Genomic DNA, 13,950 nt, shown 5'->3' with positions numbered 1-13,950 from the left:
CGACTGAAAGAGTTGAATCACTTTAGAGCATTAGGGAGCGATTTTCTCCCCATGGGTCGAAACTTCCGAACCAATCCACCATGTGGTGAACCATGCATTGATCTTCATAGTCCAATTTCCTCAAATGCCAAGGAGGAGTATTAGACTTGTCATAGAGAGGCTCAACTTCACCTTGGAGTGGATTTTGCTTGTCTTTTCTGAATTGGCTCAACTTTTCACCATTTTCTTCATGGAATGGAGAATTTATTAAGCCAACTTCCATCCTTATCTTCTCCTCCTTTGTTCCTACACCATGAAAGTTAGTACCAAGGACATTTATAAATTTAACTTCTTCGGTCCTTTCTTGGTTAACCTTTTCATCATATGGCATATTAGACACAAGAGCAGTAGGCTCTATACTCCCTTCTTTATTATCCAAATTGAATTCCAATTCCTCACCATTAACCCGTAATATAAGCTTACCTTTTTCTACATCAATTATAGTTCGTGCAGTGGCTAAAAACGGTCGTCCTAGAATAATTGGCATTCTCACATCTTCTTCAATATCTAAGACAACAAAATCCACAGGTATTATAGATTGTCTTACCTTTATGAGTACATTTTCCAAAATACCCATGGGATGTGTGATTGACCGATCCGCCAATTGCAATATAATATTGGTAGCTTTTAGCTCTTGAAGTCCCAATCTCCGGGCAACCGATAACGGCATAAGTGACACACTTGCACCTAAATCACATAAAGCATTAGAAAAATGCAATTGACCAATAGTGCAAGGAATAGAAAAACTTCCCGGATCTTTCAATTTAGGAGGGAGTTTATTCTTAATCAATGCACTACACTCTTCCGTTAATGCTATCATCTCATTATCTACAATTTTCCTCTTCTTTGACATGATGTCTTTCAAGAAACGTGCATAAGAGGGAATCTGTGTTATAGCATCAATGAAAGGAATGTTAATGTGCAATTGTTTAAACATTTTGAAGAACTTTTCAAACTCCCGATCCTGTCCATCTTTCTTCAACCTGTGAGGAAAAGGTATCACATTAGAATTTAATTTGGGATGAAGTGCATCAATATCAATGATAACATGATCATTTTGACTTTCTTGCTCCCCTTCAATTGCTTGCTTCTTGTCTTTTTCACCACCTGAATTTTCAAAATCAAATCCCTCAACCGTTTTACCGCTTCTAAGAATGATTGCATTGACATGCTCTCTCGGATTCACTTCGGTTTTACTTGGTAATTCACCAGGGTTTCTATTGTTGATCACATTGGCAATTTGACCAATTTGAACCTCCAAGTTTCTGTACATCCCAGCTAATTGGTCCAACCGCCCCTCAACTCGCTCGAATCTATCCGAAGTCACCTTAGCAAGTTTTTCCACCGCGATCTCCCAACTTGGTTTAGTTTCAGCCTGTGGTTGCCTTGGTTGAAATCCCGGCGGATTGGTTGGCCTTTGTTGATTGCCTTGATCTTTCCATCCAAAGTTTGGATGATTTCTCCACCCCGGATTGTAAGTATTCGAGTAGGGATTATTTGGAGCATTTCGGTTGTAATTATTAACAAATTGTACCTGCTCAGAATCAACACACTCATTAATATCATGTTCACCTCCACAGAAAGAGCAACAAGCTACGTGAGCATTAGATGAACTTGGACTAACTCCACCTTGTCTACTCAATAACTTCATCACATTATTCATTTGAGCACTCAGCATATTGAGAGTGTCCATTTCTATCATACCTGCGTGACGTCTTGTATTACCTCTCTCATTGGCCCATTGGTAGTTATTTGCTGCCATTTCTTCTATCAAATTATGAGCCTCTTGGGGTGATTTACCCATTAAAGCTCCACCTGCAGCTGCATCGATCATAGTTTTAGTAGAAAAAACTAAACCATTATAGAAGGTTTGTATGATTAACCATTCCGGCAGTCCATGATGTGGACATTTCCGAAGCAAATCTCTAAACCTTTCCCATGCTTCATATAATGATTCTCCTTCCATTTGACTAAAACCAGTGATATCCATTCTAAACTTAGCAGTCTTACCTGGTGGAAAATACTTATTTAAGAATGCTCTTGATAGTTCATCCCATCCAGTGAAAGTATTAGGAGCATGAGAGTGTAGCCAAAGTTTGGCCTTATCTCTCAATGAAAATGGGAACAACCTTAGTCTTATAGCATCATCACTAACTCCATTTATTTTAATTGTATCACAAATTTCCAAGAATGTAGCTAAGTGTGTATTAGGATCTTCTACTGCATTACCTCCAAATTGAGATTGTTGAACCATTTGGATAAGTGATGGTTTAATCTCAAAATTGTTAGCATTTACCGTAGGCCTTACTATGCTTGTTTGAGATCCTTGTGTTCCCGGTAGAGTATAATCTCGTAGAACTCGCCTATTTGGGTCATTTTCAGCCATTTCTTCTTCAAATGGTAGTTCTATCAAAATTTCCTCTATCGGTTGCCAAATCTCTTGTTCCTCTTGCTGTTGTGTGTGCCTCCTTTGTCTACGTAGTGTCCTCTCAATTTCTGAATCGAAAGGTGCGACTTCTCGAGACTCCCGGTGCATACACTACAAACAGAAATAAGGGATATTATGCAACTTCAATGGTAAAAAACTGATTACAATATAAGATTAAAAATAATCTAAAAAATAAAGCTGTCTAAATTAATAAAGATGATTAGGCTCTAATATTGCCGCTCCCCGGCAACGGCGCCAAAAACTTGACGGGATTTTTTTATCAATGCAAGTTTAATTCCGAATTTACACCCGTTGGACTGCAAGTATACAGGTCGCAATTGTAGTACGAGATGTGTATCGGGTCGATCCCACGAGGAGCAATTTAAAACAATTATTAGATACTAATTTACTCTATTATTTAGACTCACAATTAATTTGAGCAGAAACTTCAGATTTTAATTCAACTACAAGAGTTCTTAACTAGATAAATGCAATTTCACAATAGGAGTAGAATTCACTAAATATTAAGATCTAGGGATGTAGATTCCACTTATGACACAAAAGATCTAAAATGAATTAATTCAGCACTTGTTACTGCTCTTGTTTAACCAAGGATTCATTTCCAGAAATACCAAAATCACATTCTCATGATAATAATGGGTTAAAACAGATTAGTTTTTCCTAATCTCTTGGTAAATACTAAATCTGTTCTTATTCACACATGAAATGCAGATTTCATCCACTTGAATGTATTTCTATTCTCATGAATATACAACTCAAGTTCTACTTGTGTCATTCCATTATTTTTACCATTTCTCAATGAATAAAAATAACTATAAACCTGCTATTGGTGATCAAGCAACAACAAGTAATCCAACATACACAAGTAGATAAGTTAATACAAGACATAACAAGCATAAATCACAATCACTTCATATCATTTGGCCATAAGCTTCATCTACTCCCTAGATAAAGGAAATTAGCTACTCATGAATGATGAAACACTCATAACTTCATTAATGCAAATCATCATGAATTTACAAATACAAAAAGAGTAAAGAAAGTCTTAGCCAAGATATGGTGAAGCCTTCCAAAAATCTCCTTGTCTTGAACTTAGATGATTACAAGATGAAACCTCAATTGTCCTTTGCAAGTACCTAGCTAGAGAGAATATGTTTTTCTGTAAGAAGCTAAGCTACGAATGGCTTTCAGATCTCTCCCCATATCTCTGCATAAAAAAACACTCAAATGCTCCATTTTTCCAAGTCAAATTCTATCCTTTGATTCCCAAATCTCCACTTTGTTAGCATAGTCAAAAACCAATATTTTTGACTTGAAAATAAGCCACTTTTCTTGCCCTTTTGTCTTCTGAAGCATGTGCACCGAATTTCCTTGCATCTTATAGCTGGAAAGTGGTATGAACACAAGAGAATTGGCTGAGTCAAATTGCAGAATTTCGGCTATAAAACGCGCCTACACAAAACGCGGTTACAAGTCACGTTTTGTGTACTCGCGTATTCAATTTGGCCTTACTTCATCTGCGATTTTCTCTATCATAAAGGCCGAACTAGCTTTTGTGCAAAACACAAAAGTTGTAGCCCTTTGAGTTAGCTTTCCAATGCTTCAAGAATCATCCAAATCGGAGCTTTGTAGCCTGAGATATGATCGAAATACTGTCACCTGTTCAAACCTCTGTTTTAACTTCCGACCACAGGGTGCAGCTTCTGTATTCCAACGTTTTGCCCATGAAGATGGCAGAAATGGATTTCGATGTCTTCATACGAATTGTAGGTCTCTTTCTTAGCTTTAAAATGGTATAAAAATCACCTCAATCCGATAAGTGTAGCTCCAGATATGGTCAAAATACTGAAGAGTGTCAAAACTGACTTGTATTGCATTTCCTCACTTGAACGTTTTTCACTTCATTCTTCTTGTTGCCACTTGAATTTATCACCAAATCTCTATTTTTTACCTCATTTGACATCCTTTGGTGATTGAATCATCATTCCTGCATAAAAATGAAGTTTTTACCATTAAAATCAATAGAAATGCAATATTATCCACTTTTACCAAAAATATATAATTTTACCAAAAACCTCTTTATTTTAATTATAAAACTAAATAATCAACTCAAAATTAACTAATAAAATGCACTTAAAAATACGTAAAATAAACTCTTATCAAAGCCCAAGCTGATGACGCGGCGGTTGGCGGTGCCGGCAGTTTAAAGCGCATTAGAGATGAAGCTGACGAGGAGGGAGAGAACAACGAAGATGTCAAGAAGTTGAAGGCTGATGATAAGCACGTAGAAGAGGAGAGAGGCAGTTCAACGGCTTGATTGATGTCTACCCCAGCGGTCCTCATTGGATGCTTGCCTTGGAGAATTTTGCTTTGGCGAGACCATGAGAGGTAATTTCTTCGTTTACAGTTCAGTCTTCCTTCTGTGTTTTACATAGCCCGTGAATATATGTGTTTTATATGATGCTGGAATTGAAATCCATTTTGTTCTGATGAATTTTGGGGCTAGATATAATATCACTTGAACAAAGAATCATTGAAATTTTTAATGCCCATGACCTGTTTGATAAAAAGCCCGAACGAAAGTTTTGAACCAAAAGAGAGGATTTTGTGCTTTTTTATTCAATAGGGACTCTGGCCAGTCCAAAGTTAGGCAGAATCCGTGCGTTTGCTAGTCGGGAAGAAAAAGAAAAGCCATGATTCTTGAAGTTGATTTTTTCCACGTTTTCGTTGTTGCATTCCGCGATTTTAGATCATTCCATGTTGCATTCCATGTTCAGAGCATTTTTGCCGTGCGTTTGCTAAGTACAATTGTCATGTTGATTGTTTAGGATTTTAGATCATATGTGCCTTATGTGTTAAATTGAACTGAAAGCTCTTGCTTATTGAACAATTTTGGGGCAATTAACTTCAATTAGAGCAAAAGTCTGATGAAATTTCTAATGCCCCAACTTGTTCGACGAAATGCCTAACTAGGTTCTGATTGAAAAATGTTTACCCTGTTTGCTGGTTCACCGAGTAGCGTTTGGAACTAGAATGATATGATTTCTCCAAGTTGCCAGATTGGTTTGAGAATCTGAATGTAAATAGACAGCAATCTATTCGTTAGTACTTATGGGCTGTTTTCTCTTGTTTATCTCTTCCATTTCATAGGTTCCCTCTGTTTCATGTCTCTGTTTGATAAATTAGTCAGATGTTGAGAATCTTTTTAATGAGCGTGAGTCATGCCCAGAATGCACGTAACAAAAGTCTGTTGGATGGCAGTTTGTTGATGGGTGTTTCCTTTTCCTTATTGGTTACTCACACGCCTATATGGCCGTCTTTCTTGATTCTCCTTCCTTGCATTCTGCTTGTGATGTCTTAAGTCCGTCTCTCATGTTTAACTTCGCTCTTGTTACATGAAGCAGTGAGTTCCGTTTAGCTGGAACCCTTTTTTCTTTTATGCTTCACATTTCGCAATTCGTAAAGTCCGTGGCTTATAAATTTGTTGCACAGCAATTCACAAGCTCTATGTTCATTTGCATTTGTTAGCATTAAGGTTTATCTTTTGGGTTATGATCGTTTCATCATGATTAGTTTCCAGGTCTCCAAATGTATGAAGAAAATTTGTTGTTGTTTTCCCTTTTTGCTCACTTGCCATTTTTTATGCTCCATGATGTTTCTTTTTCTCATTTTACTCTTGCTATGAGTAAATCACCTTGAGTTTATAAAGTAAGTTCATGCATAACTTTGCTATCACTACTGGTCGTTGTGGACAGAGTAGGAAGATTTGATATCTGCTTACTAATTTAGGTTAGAAATGAACAGCAAAAACAAAGTACTGATTTAGCTTTTTGAATACTTGCTAAACATTAATGTCATGCAATTTCCAGTTAAGCCTAATGATTTGCTATGTGGTGTCCTGATTCTAGTTTTTCTGTTTTGCAATGACATTTAGGCTTTAAAGCTCAAACGGAAACTTTGATGGCTCCTAATTACCGCCTTTACTCTGGAAAATCCTTTCTTTCCTTGTTGAATTTTATCATAGCACTGTCTTCTTCATTCCCTTTGTCTCTGCTGACCAAAGCTTCTGATTTCTTGTTAGAAATATGGTGCAGACAATTTGCTGTTCTGTCTTAGACCCTTCGTTTCTGAAATTAGCTCCTACTTAGTTGCCAAAAACTGTTGTTCTGATGATATGTAAAGTTGCAGACGGAAATGGTAAAGTAATTCAAGTAAAGAACTAATTACTAATAAATTAGCAAACATGAACCTGAAGAGGACCTAATTGTAGCGTTGACAGAATAACCATCTTCAAGAAGCCTTTTGATCAACCATGATGCCAAAAGTCCAGTTCCACCTGTTACACATACTCTCCCCTTCTCCATCTTCTCCCCTTCCATTAATTTGTGTCCGTCTAGCCTTTAATACCAGTTCTACCTGTTACACATACTGTTTGGTCTCTTTGCAGTGGATTGTCAGTTTCAACTTGAAGAATTAATGTATTTCCAGTATAGTATTTCACTTGAAGAATACCAATATAGTACATGCGAAATGTATTTCCTTCAAGTAGTTAAAGGGAATCTTCCTTGTTAGTTAGACTGTTGTGCTGAGTCAACAATCAAGTAGTTATTTTGTTATTCTTGAGCTGTATAAGAATGCAGAAATCCGGATTGGGCAACATGGAAAAATCATTTTGAATAATATCTCTCTTTCTTCTTCCTCAAGTCTAGTTTCTCTCCCCCTTATCACTCTATTTCTGCTGCAATTGCTGCATTCATTACAATGGTATCAGATTAGTGAATGCTTGTTACTTTTGTTGTTTATTTAGCAATTAGAGACTATTTTGCTTTTGTCACCTGATATTGCAGATATATTGCTCATTTTGGAGGTTTCGAAGAAGATTAGCAGTACGGCTTACATGTCGGCTCAAAAACTGTGGTTATAGTGCTGTCTTAAGTTTAGAAAATGTTTCGGAAGCGCAGGAAATGTTTTGGGACTTGGAATATGTTTTTTAGTGCAGTCTTGACTTATATGAGTAGTACTTGTTCTACTCAAACTTATGCAACTATTTGTACTATGATGTTGCACTTATTTATGACATTTGAATATTTAATATGTTATTCTGGCATATTCTATTGTAACGGGTGCCGACGTTTGTTATTTATTAAACATTGCTGATGTTTTCATTTTTTAGATATTATTGTAGTAGGAAAGTCATGTGTAAGGTGTTGTAAATGAGTAGTATTTTTCTAGGCAAGATGTCTTTATTGACAATTGTTATTGTCACTCAATCAAAACTGTCTATTGATAAAGGATTGTTGCCACAGTTGATCAGGGGTTTATTGACAACAAAGTTGTCACTAATTCCCCTATGCCCTCACTACCGTCCCTCCATGCATCACTGACAAGAGAAGGTGTCGTCACTAGATTTATAGCTTTTACTGATGACATGTGTTGTCATAAAAAATTTCCTTCACTGACGACTCTAAGGTCGTCACTGTATACTTTCATTTTTTACTGACGACATAGATTGTCATAAAAAAGCTTCTATTTACTGATGACTTTAAAGTCGTCACTGTATACTTTTACAGACGGAGATTCAGTGACGACCCTGCGACAATTGAAATGTTGTCAATAATGGTCATCAGTGACGACTTTTTGATTTTTTGTGACGAAAAGTAGTTATTACTGATTACCAAAATTCTTGAAGTGTCCAAATCAAGTTGAACAATTACAATCTGGAATAAGGTAGTAATAGATTTATAGTGACTAGATGGTTCCACTGTGATTTCGGAAGGGAAACACATTTCATGCTTTCACAGGTAATTTGTACTAAATTTCTCTTATGTTTCACATATTATATCTTACATAATATTTTTGCCTTTAATTTTGATAAATCATTATCAGATTGGTGGAAGTGACAACCAATACCAACCTAAAGCATCTTCTTCCCAAATCTCAATTAGTATAACAGATGATTCTAATCAATAACATTGCAATACACTTCATATGAATCATTCATCAGAGGGTTCAACAAAAATCACAGAGGAAAGGAATCCCCATAAAAAGATTTGCATGAGGAGGTAGATTTAATATACTATTTTAATTTCTTAAATTATAATCTTTACATGTTGTTATACACAACTTTAAATATGATAAATCATTTATTTTTTTATACTTAGTTATCCTGCTTTGCTATCATGCAGTGATAATGAAAAATCAATAAATGCTGATTTGCACGGACAAATCGACGAGAATGATCAAACAGAAGAAAAACAAAAACAAGTTTCTGAAGAGTAGAATATTATTTAATACTATTTACTGCACTTTTTATTTATTTTCAAGTTTTTGAATGTTATGGTATTGTTGAATGTTATTTTTTCCATTTTTGAATTATTATTCACTGAATTAGATGTTCAAATTTATATTATAAGAATACTTTATGTTACAATGCGCACATAGTAATATACTTAAGACAGGTTATAATAGATTATACATTAAGTTTGTATTTTATATCGACATTTTTATAAAATTGACTAAATAGTTTATTATTTTTTGAAGAATCATGTTAAACGAATGGGTACAAAACTAGTTTTTCTATAAACTTGCAAACACTCTCAAAAAATACAATACAATTTCCAAACGAGCTAGATGACCTCAAAGATTAAGAGAGTTTCTAATGAAATCAAAAAGCGTTGCGAACATGTAACATGACACCACTCACTGTTACAAATATAAAAAAAGTTTATTTTATCAGTCAATTATTTCCGGCGTGAATAGCGTCAAATACACTAATAAGCTAATATTTATGTTGTTGAATATGTTTGTCATGCCCACCAAGCTTTTATGTATGTTACTTTTAATAATTCCATCCGTGCATGATCACATCTCATTATATGCTTTGCAGATTTCAATAAACGTATCCTCTGAATATAGTTAATCATAAGTTGAATAGTCATGATGTTTGAGATCATAATATTAGCACAAATTGTAAATTTCAATATTTCATGCTAAGAATTCCATGGAGAGAGATCATTATGTTTCAAACGAAGGTGGAAGAACTATAAAAATTAAGGATTAACTTCACTTTGCACTCGTAAACTTGTACTCCTTCCCATTTTATTAGTCTTAATTTCCATTTTAATTTGGCCCTTGATATTTGTCCTGATCTAAAAAGGAAAGTAAAAAAGATTAACCTCTCCATTTTACCCTTCTTTCAATTTCCAAAAAGTGCATCAAAGTCATGTTTTGAAATTAATTGCTCCAACTATCCATTGTGTAATTCAAAAATTTAAAAGCAAATAACAAAATTTGAATTTAAATGAAGAGGTAGTCATGGAAAGAGTTATTTACTAGCTAATCAAATAATAAAACTCTTAAACTGTGTACAAAGTTGGCCATCACAAATAAAATGGGATGGAGGACTACTAGGAATACTACATTTCGCTTTACACACTAAATTTGAATTTTGGACACTTTGCGCCTTAAATTCTCAATATTAGATACTTGTGCATCCTAAACTCTCAAAGTTGTCCTATTTAAATCCAATCAATAACAATATTAGCAAAATTAATGAGATAAATGATAGTGCAAATTATTGATAACGTATGATTTTGTTCTAACAGTGATCTTGCAACTCCTTTCGATCACTTTCGGCGCATTGTCATTGTTTTCTATGGTCCCAATCACTAATTATATTATCAAAATTAACAAAATAGAAGATAGTGCAAATTAATGATACTATAGCATATTATTTTAACTGTGATCACTAGACTCCTTTGGATCACTTTCAACACAACGTCATTAATTTATAGAGTCTTCTATTCCATTAATTTTTCTAAAATTGTCATTAATTGGACATAAATAGGACAAATTTGAAAGTTTAGGATACAAAGTGTCCAAAATTGAGAGCATAGAGTACAAATTATTCAAAATTAAAATTTAAGGTGTAAAATAAAAAAAGCAGTACAAATTTGGAGGTGCAAAGTAGAGTTGGTCCAAAGATTAAATGACTTCAGGCACAAGGGAAACTCTAAGAAAACATTTATCAAGTAAAAGAAAAAACAAACAATTTGACCATCTTACTAGAAACAAACTAAAACTATATGACAAAATTTCTATCAGCGACAACAATTAGCGGAATGACTTTTCTTAAAGATCAAAAAGAAAAGCTCAAATTTCTATCAGCGACAACAATTAGCGCAATGACTTTTCTTAAAGATAAAAAAGAAAAGCTCAAGGGGGACTTCGATCTAGTGGGATTTTGCATGAATCCCTAGTCATTTATTATTGGGTAAAATACCAAAAACCCCCATGTGATTTGTCAAATGTACACTTTACCTCCCTATGATTTGAAAATCTATAATTTAACTCCCTGCCGTTTCAACTAAAGTGAAATCTAACAGAAAACTTCTAAACTAATGTTTGAACGAAAAATGCCAGAATTGCCCCTCTATAAGTCAATTCCTCGGAAGAATGTTTCGTGCATTTGAGAATGGGTAAAATATCAAAAACTCCCATGTGGTTTGCCAAATATACATTTTACCTCCCTATAGTTTGGAAACACACAAGGGTATCTTCGGCAAGTGAAAATATTATCGCAACCACAACTCTTAATAGAAGTGCGTGGAACTCAAATACCGTTATTGTAGATGTTTTCTGTCAAATTTCACTTTAGTTGAAACGACAGGGAGTTAAATTGTAGATTTTCAAACCATAAAGCGGTAAAATGTACATTTGACAAATCACAGGGGGGTTTTTGGTATTTTACCATTTATTATTTTGCAGGAAAAGAAAGTGTACAATTAGAAAAATGGATACAATTAATTAAAAACTGACAACCATAAAAAAAGGTTACAGAGTTGTATTGAAGAGACCATCTTTTTTTGGGTAGGTATGAAGAGACCATCTTTTCTAATATCTAGTGACTTAATTACAGATTAAAACGATAGGGTTTCTTGTTGAAAGTGATTCTTTTTCTCCCCTGGAAAGTTTAAAGTCTTTCTTGAACAAAAAAAAAAAAAGCAATATTTTCAAAAAATAAATAAATAACGAAATAAGTGAATGATGACAAGTGCAAGAGGGAAAAAAAATCAAGATCTGTTTAATTTTTGGCTGCTATTCATTTGAAATTGGGCTATCGTTGTTTTAAGGCTTTAAGTTCATAGTTCTTGCCATTGGTTTCTCGTTTGACTTGTAGCTAAAACATGGTGCATTGTTAGGATGGCCAGTTCGGCTCTGAGATTCCGAGGCCTTACCCTGGTCAGGCATGCTAAACCCCTGACGTAATCACCTCGGGCACCCCGTGCCCTTAGGTGATCGGGGTGATTTCGACTTCTGTTGTCACCTCGGATGGAGCGACGACTCACACAGCCGAGGTACCACCTAAAGGTCTGACAACTAAAAAAGTAATGGGTGGGACCTCTGACACACTGGTCCTGACACGCAGCCCTAACACACTGTCCCTTGCACAATGGTCAAAATTAGAGTGATATGCTGTCTTAATCGGATTTTTAGGGACTTGGACCCCACGGTCCTTCCCTCCAAATTGTCTCCTATAAATACTAGGACCTTCCACTGAAAAAGGGGACAACTTTGTTAACAAAAATAGTTCATTCTCTCTTTAAAAAAGGATTCTTGGCATTCTCATATAATTTCAACTAACTTAATCTTTAGAGATAAACCGGGGGACTTAGCCCCGTCTTTTAAAACAACTGAGCAGGTGATCCTAGTGCAGTGATCTCTTCAAGTAGGAACACCCAAGACCTCTGAGCCACCTCGTCAGGTCAAAAATCACCTCTTCAATTGGCGCCATCTGTGGAAAATGAAGAGATATTGAAGAATGAAACCTATACGTTCTAGAAGCAGGAGGGTTCTCACTATTGGAGCTAAGCCAAGCGCCGCAACTCGACAGGAAAATGCCCCCGAAGGGCAGGAGTCCCATGAGGCTGGACCCACAAACGGAGAAGCCATTGCTAAGATAGCTGAGTTTGTGGCTGAGAACCCCAATATTTTCGAAGAGTTAGGAAGGTACTTCAAGGGGCAAAGCAAGCAAAAAAGTTGAGTCCTCTAAAAGGAAGTCGGATGGGCCTCCCGAGGTCCCATCTGGAGAAGAATCTGATGGGAGACGTTCCATCAGGAGTACTCCAAAGTGAGCCTCATCCAAGGCTACGACTAGAATTGCCACTCTTTCTAAGGCATTCTCACGGGATTTACTGGGAAGGCAAACTGAGGAGGAATCTCGGCTCCGTGGAAGCAAGAGGTGGATTATATGAGAGCTCATTCTTTCACGGATGACATAAATGAAGAGAGGCTTCCCCCTAACTTCAAACTCCCCGCACTACAACCTTATGATGGCCGAGGTGATCCGGAGGACCACTTTCATGCCTTCATCTCGGCTTTCCGGCTATACTGCATCCCCGATCCGATTATTTGTCGGGCATTTTCAGTGTTTCTCTAGGGGACAGCTCAAAAATAGTTCTGAGGTCTAGAACCTAGGAGCATATCCTCTCTAGGAGAATTGGTGGACAGGTTTATCCACCGCTTTGTGTCGTCCAGAACGCTAACAAAGATCTCGGTGTATCTACTAAATATGCAGTAGAATCCGGGGTAGTCCCTCCGCTCTTACGTCCAGAGGTTCCAAGATGAGAGCGTACAAATACCTGACCCCAATGAACATGTAACATTAGCCGCCTTCACTAACGGGCTCGTCTGTGAGACATTTAACACGAGGGTGCACAAGAAATATCTCCGAACCCTAAAGGAACCGGATGAAAAAGGAAGCCCAGGTGGCTCGTTCGGGGGCGGACTCCTATAAAAAGAAAGAATTGAAGCTTTTCAAAGCCCCAGCCATGATCGGCGAAGTGTCTTTGATAGAATAGCCAAGGGCAAGTCTTCCGTTCCGGATTCCGACCTGACTCCTCTGAACACTAATCGATCCCACATCCTCGCGATTATGGAGTAGAATCACCTCGGACACGTTCCTTCCCGGATGGCTAGAAAAAGGGAAAAGAGGAACTCTAACCTCTACTGTACCTGCCATCGGGATATCGGCCACAAAACTGAGGATTGCAATGACTTAAAGAGGGACATCGAAGAATTAATTAGGCGGGGGTACCTGAAACAATTCATCTGGAGAGACGAAGAATGCAATAAGAATGACCCTCGCCGCGATAACCGAAGCGACTTCCGCCGAGATAATAACCGAGGTGACGCCCGAAGAGACGATAGGCGGGGGTCTAGGAGAAGCTGTCGACCCTTTGAGAATCCTAGGGAGATGAAAAGACCTTCCCGAGATGAATCCCACAGTTATTGACCAAACTTAGTTGGGTCTGGTTATGGATCCAATATAGTTGGGGTAATCAACACCATAGCTAAAGGTCTGACGGGAGGAGATAGCCAAAACTCTCGGAAGAGAACTTACCAGCAGGCTAATCCGGACCAGGAAGAGACGAGTTCTTGCCTTTTTGAGGTGATTACCTACA

General features: G+C 36.8%; 1 non-coding gene across 1 annotated transcript; it reads left to right on the top strand.

Annotated features, from left to right (window-relative positions):
• Nucleotides 1–1,931: 1,931 nt before the first annotated feature.
• Nucleotides 1,932–2,038, top strand: LOC113753259. Its single transcript, XR_003465010.1, has one exon. It is a non-coding gene; the product is annotated as a small nucleolar RNA R71 (small nucleolar RNA).
• Nucleotides 2,039–13,950: the final 11,912 nt, after the last annotated feature.

Source organism: Coffea eugenioides, chromosome 1 (assembly GCF_003713205.1).
Source record: "Coffea eugenioides isolate CCC68of chromosome 1, Ceug_1.0, whole genome shotgun sequence".
In the NCBI taxonomy this organism is placed as follows: domain Eukaryota; kingdom Viridiplantae; phylum Streptophyta; class Magnoliopsida; order Gentianales; family Rubiaceae; genus Coffea; species Coffea eugenioides.
The sequence above is the reverse complement of the archived record's forward strand: the minus strand, read 5'-3'. Positions and strand labels throughout refer to the sequence as shown.